This window comes from Austrofundulus limnaeus, unplaced genomic scaffold (assembly GCF_001266775.1).
Source record: "Austrofundulus limnaeus strain Quisiro unplaced genomic scaffold, Austrofundulus_limnaeus-1.0 Scaffold36, whole genome shotgun sequence".
NCBI lineage: Eukaryota > Metazoa > Chordata > Actinopteri > Cyprinodontiformes > Rivulidae > Austrofundulus > Austrofundulus limnaeus.
The window spans coordinates 430,962-436,679 of NW_013952438.1; the positions used below are offsets into that span (position 1 = coordinate 430,962).

The window sequence follows — 5,718 nt, forward strand, 5'->3', positions numbered from 1 at the left end:
TATACTATACTATACTATACTATACTATACTATACTATACTATACTATACTATATATAGTATTTGTATTTCATGAAATATGTTATTGCATTTGGCTCGCAGCCCTCAGATAGATTTTCATTTTGGGGAAAATGTTTGAACAGCCTTGATACATGTGTATAAATTGAAACAGCTAGACTAGTGCATCCTAAATTTAACATAAATTAATTATTCTAAAAAGACAGATTTTCTGTAATAACATTTATTAGGAGGTGACCACCCCAAAAAATGCATAAATGACTAATTGCTCAATTTAAAGCAATACTTTTACTTTTAATACTTAGACACTTTAATACTTTTATTTAAGTAATATTCCTAAAGGAGACTTCAACTTTTACCAATGTATTTTGATAAGATACTTGTAACACTGATGCTTTGCTTAGAAAACTATTTCACATTCAGTGTTTTTAAAAGAAGCCTTATAATTGTCATATGTTGTCTATTTGTTTTGTCTCAAAAGCCAGTATTCTTTCTTTCTTTTAATATTTTAATATTTTTTAAATAGATTTAGTGTGCACAGCCTTTGCTCCTCCTAATTGTCACGTCTGTCCCCCCTGTTTTCATATATCAGGGATGGGCAAACTTAGCCCTCAAGGGCCGCTATGCATGTTTTACTTGTTTTTCCTGCTCCTAACACACCTGATTCGGGGATTGATTTACTTTTTCAAGTCCTGCAGAAGCTGATTAATCAACCATTCATTCAAATCAGGTGTGCAGAGCAGAGAAACAAGGGAAACAAGCAGGATAACAGCCCTCAAGAGCTAAATATGCCCACCTAAGTTATGTCTTATATCTTTGCATGTGATTGATCAAAGGCCAGAGGAAGGAAAACATATTGGGAGCCAGCTCACATTTGATGGGAGGCAGCTCTTCTGATTCACAACAAAGCATCATTTATCACCATAAGTCAATATCTATAAATTCCACTATCATATTGTTTGTAGTTGGTATCGTTACATATTGTCTACAGTTCAAATACAAAAAAGTAGGACTTATAAAGTGTAAATGTGGCAACCAACGTTTTATTTATTTTACATATCTGGTATTCTACAGCATAATAAGAACTAATTTTTGTTCTTCATAGTGCCCTGTTACTTTGTTGTCACCTAGAGACAAATATAAAATGAACCATAAATGGAAACTGCTAAGAATGTTTCAACAAATACAAATTAGTTATGTTGGTATGATGAGTGCTTTTCGGTGACAGAACTTAAATGACAACTTTCCACAATATATTGAATTGAATTGTTTATCCACAAGCACAATGTTGGGTCATAAAGGTTATCCCTGTGGATGACGATGCACAGGGATAATAATAAGTCAGAGTTTGCTTGCAGTGCAACTGTCTTTTGTTTAATCTGTTTCAATCTAAATGAAAACATTAGTTAGTAAAGCTATTGTCTGCACTCACAGGCATTTTGAAGCCAACATTGATGCTTGTAATGACGCATATTGACCGCTAGATGGCAAACTATAGACCAAAAAAACTGCAGCTTTGAAGTCCTCCAATTGGAGGAAGTGCTCAGCTGTGAATTGCTTCCTGACTGCAGATGACTCAGTTTGATGATGTGGGAAACCCACAAGTATTGTCTTATCTTGATTTCCATAGTATTTCCTTTAATTTTACAGTAAAGGGGCAGGACAGGTTGAACAAATATGCAGGCTATTTAAAGAACATCCTGTCCCTCCTGTTCTCTGATTAAATGTGAGGATTATCATCTTTTTAGTTTTCACAACAACCCATTCACAGGGTATATTACATATCACTGGTGGAAATTAACCATTTTTTTACTATTAGCCTATTATTTAGCGCGGATTGTACTTAATAAATACTGTAATCAGTCATATCCCTTCATAGAGAGTAGAAAGTACATTATTTTAAAATGTGTTTGTCAGTGCTACCTTTACATCCAACAATAATAATTTCAACAAACTGGCAATTAAATATAGAAAAGACAAAACATACTGACAAAGCAAAAGACATCAAAACCCCCCCCGGGTCTCTGTAGGTTTTTAGTGAGCTTTAAGCTAACTCGAGTTAGCATCGTCTGCCTCCATGATTCAGGTACGTTTCGGTGTGTGACCATGGAAACGACTGAATGACAGTCCCCCTGAAGCCAGCCAATCATCGAGCGCGCTGAGGTGTCAGGTTACTCCCAGTCAAGCCCACGCGAGCTAGCAGGGGGCGGGACTATTCCGCTCCTCCACAGATATGGGAACTTGGTTTCGCTGGAGGAGAACTCAAAAAGTGTGGTGGAGCGATTAAACTTGGCTTCATAGCAAGGAGAGGGTTCTTTTTTTAAATTTCATTTCCCCCTTCATTTTACAGACGGCTCGTAAAGCACAGCGGACTCTTTTAGCGGAATGCGCTGCGGAAAGGTAAACCTGTTGCCCGCCTGCTTCGCAGTGTAGCCAACTATCCAAGATGTTGCTTTGTGGATGGGATGGCGTCTGGTGCCGTTTGGGTGCGCACTCATAGTCTCGACGAAACATTCCCCTCTTAGTTCATTTTCCAACTCGTCTAACCTGGTAAGTTTCTTGTGAACTAGATAAAAGTTGGTTTTAAAGAAAGAAAGAAAAAAAACAAACAAACAAAAAAAGTGTTTTAACTGGGAAACCTGAGGCGCTGGGCCATTTAAAAGGCACCTAATTTATTAAGACAACGTTGATTAGAGTGGAAGCTAGCTAGCTGAGAAACTACTAACCAGTACCAGTACCAGTACTATTAACAGCTCAGACTTACAGGTGTCCATTGCATCTTTTTTGGGGTTTGACCACTAGCTGTATTTTTCTTTTGGTTTAAGGAGGGCGGAGATACCACAAAAATAACAGAAACTGTGTTGGGTAATTGTTTTCAAGATCCACAACTTCTTGCATCGTTTGTTAAGCTGTTTTTTTAATCAAAATTTACTATATTTTAACCCACATTTTACTTTGTCAACAAAACTTTCAGTAACTGAAGGTTCTATACATTTTATGGAATGGTGTAAAGCAGAGGTTCTCAAACTGGGGTTCCAGGACCCACCAGAGGTCCACGAGCTATAACTTGGGGGTCCTCAAAATTTGTAATAAACTGTTAATTTAGTTTTTAATTAAAAAAAACTTCGTAAATGAATAAGGGGAACAATGCACCAGTCAAATAAACTTACTCAACCAAATAAACAGTGATTCTCATGGAATTTAGGCATTAAAATGGCAGTAAAAAGGTTTAAATCGGCATGAGGGGGTCCCTGGAATATTTTCACCTCCTATAAGGGGTCCTCACACCCAATAAGTTTGACCACCTTTTCTCATTACCATTGAATGTACTAGTAAAGTCACCATGTAACTGCACTGAAGATGTAAACTGTGATTCTGTGTGGAAATCATCTTAAGTGGTCCAAGATGGAGGGAGGGAGGGAGGTGATGGGAGCAAAATCACGGGCAAGATAAATGAGGAAAAAGTGTGTTGGGTTTCTGTGTTGGGGAAGAGGGGAGGTTTGCAGTGAAGTTTTGCAAAACCATGCTGTGCATGTCACGGTGCTCATAGCAACCCTGTGATTAACAGAAATGGAGCGGATGAGGTCCAGACCAAATTGAGAAATGAGGGCAAAACTGGGCTGATAGTCAGTGAAATGATGATGGCTTTGCTTCCCTGGAAAAGCTCGCTTCCACTGAAAAGTAAAAGCATTGGATGGTGTTTACTGGTTTTGTTAGTCCGTTCTGTTTTTAACTGGAAGATACCAGGTTCTGTGTTGTGCTAGTCAGTATTCCATATAATCTGGGAGAAGCACATCAGCTAAACAAATGAAATGAAAACCAGCCTATGGGTTTTTCCTATTATCATGAGTCACTACTGCTACATTCTTGCTACTGTTTTCTCCACAGAAAACTACTACCCAACAGAGAAAATGACTGCAGTTTTGCAAAAATGTAATAATTTGTTTTATGTAGAGCTTTGCTGATGTTAAATTTTGACCCATGGAGAGACAGTGCCCATCAATCTACGCTACTAAAAAGTACAGGATAGAAAATCACAAGAATATAGCAACATTCGGTAGTTTTATCCCATCTCTTTACATTGATCTTAAGCATTGTATATCAGGCAGACAACACACAATAAAAACTTTAAACGCATTGGTGAATTTATGTAAGTGCAAACAAAGATGATACACATCAAACATTAAGCAATTAAGTTACTGCTTGAAAATGTATGATCCCCAGTAACTTTAACCTTCAAGTTGTTTTGATGGCATACTTGACATCACAGGCCTGAAATGTTCTGGTAGTGCCTTGGAGGGTAAAAAACATACTTGACAACTTTTAGTTCCAGCCCAGCAGCATAGTGGCATTTTGCTCTTTGGCACCATGTTTTACACCAGCAGCTGTATAATAAAACACTTAAGATGAGTTGCTCACTTTGATGTCAATGGCCTTTTACTCTGATTAAATCTGAAAGCACTTTAAACAGATCATGTGAACAACTCAAGACAATGTTATTTGAGAAAACCAGGAAACAAGGCTGCAGCCTCTCTGTAAAAAAATTGCTGAAGTTGAGGGTGTGTAATCATTTTAAGATTACAGTTACATTGACATCTACCTGTAAAGATATATAGAGGCTATATTTGCTTCAGAAGTTTGTGAATCAGAGCTGGTTAAGTTATGTACACTAATAAAACCATAAAACCACTGAAGGGAATGTTGGAAAAGTCAACAGTGTTTATGCAGAACGTGGATTCTAATATTAAATTTTTGCCATGAATATACACACACATACATATAAATTTGAGTCAAAATCTAGTAAAAGTAGTTGTTTAGGCTGCTTTTAATGCCACTGTATCCTTGTTTTATTGGTGTATTAGCACGTAAACCAGCAACCACTAGGTTATGGTCTCTACGATGTTGTGGATCAGCAAGTTTAACCACTGCTCAATATATTCAAGTTAACGCTCTGCTTACTCAATATTACAACTGCAAGATTTTCATCTTTTTTTATTATAAAATATAAAATACTGCAAAAAATCTTCCTTGAGATTTTAACTTGCCAGGTTTAAAATCTATCAACATGATTTCTAAATATCAGTGAATAAAAATGGTCAAAATGCTCGACTTCAAACTTGGTTTCGCTACAAATAGGCAAATGCTTCAATTCACTTATAAATCTCAGCTCATTAAGGCTTGGTGGGGGCACTCTAATACTTGTGTACATGTACAAACTGCACAGTTTACATTCACTATACAATTTACTGTCCTCACCCATCATTCACCACCAAACAGGAAGTGGCTATAAATCTCAAAGTCACAAACTGATCTTCCTTAAATTGTAGTCCTTAAAGGAGACATATCATGCTAAATGCACTTTTTTTGCATTTATAAACTGTTTTTTGTGCAATTATAGTGTCTAGGGCTGTGTCCAGAACGACAGGCCGGGTCCTCCGGAGGACCCAGACTACCCGGTCGCGGCGGGCCGGGTCCTTGGTAGACCGGGAAGACCGGAAAATAAGAGGCTGTGAATTTGGACGGTCTAGCCTCCCCTCCTTACCCCGGCGTACGTCATGTCACCTAGCAACTGTGACGACGCTAAACAAGCAAACTTAAATCAAAACTAGAAAAATATCAATACATTAGCATTTTTAAGATCACAAAACTGTCAAATTAACTTTAAAGTATCATTTGAAGAACTAATTGACCCGTTGTAGGT

General features: G+C 37.5%; 1 protein-coding gene across 3 annotated transcripts in view; it reads left to right on the top strand.

Annotated features, from left to right (window-relative positions):
- Positions 1 to 2,230: 2,230 nt before the first annotated feature.
- Positions 2,231 to 5,718, top strand: part of ptpn13 (protein tyrosine phosphatase non-receptor type 13) — a gene marked incomplete in the record, with an annotated part of 59,280 nt that continues 55,792 nt past the window's right edge. For 2 of the 3 annotated variants that reach the window (XM_014006475.1, XM_014006477.1), the window contains 1 exon segment: positions 2,231 to 2,567. 3 annotated transcript variants of the gene reach the window in all.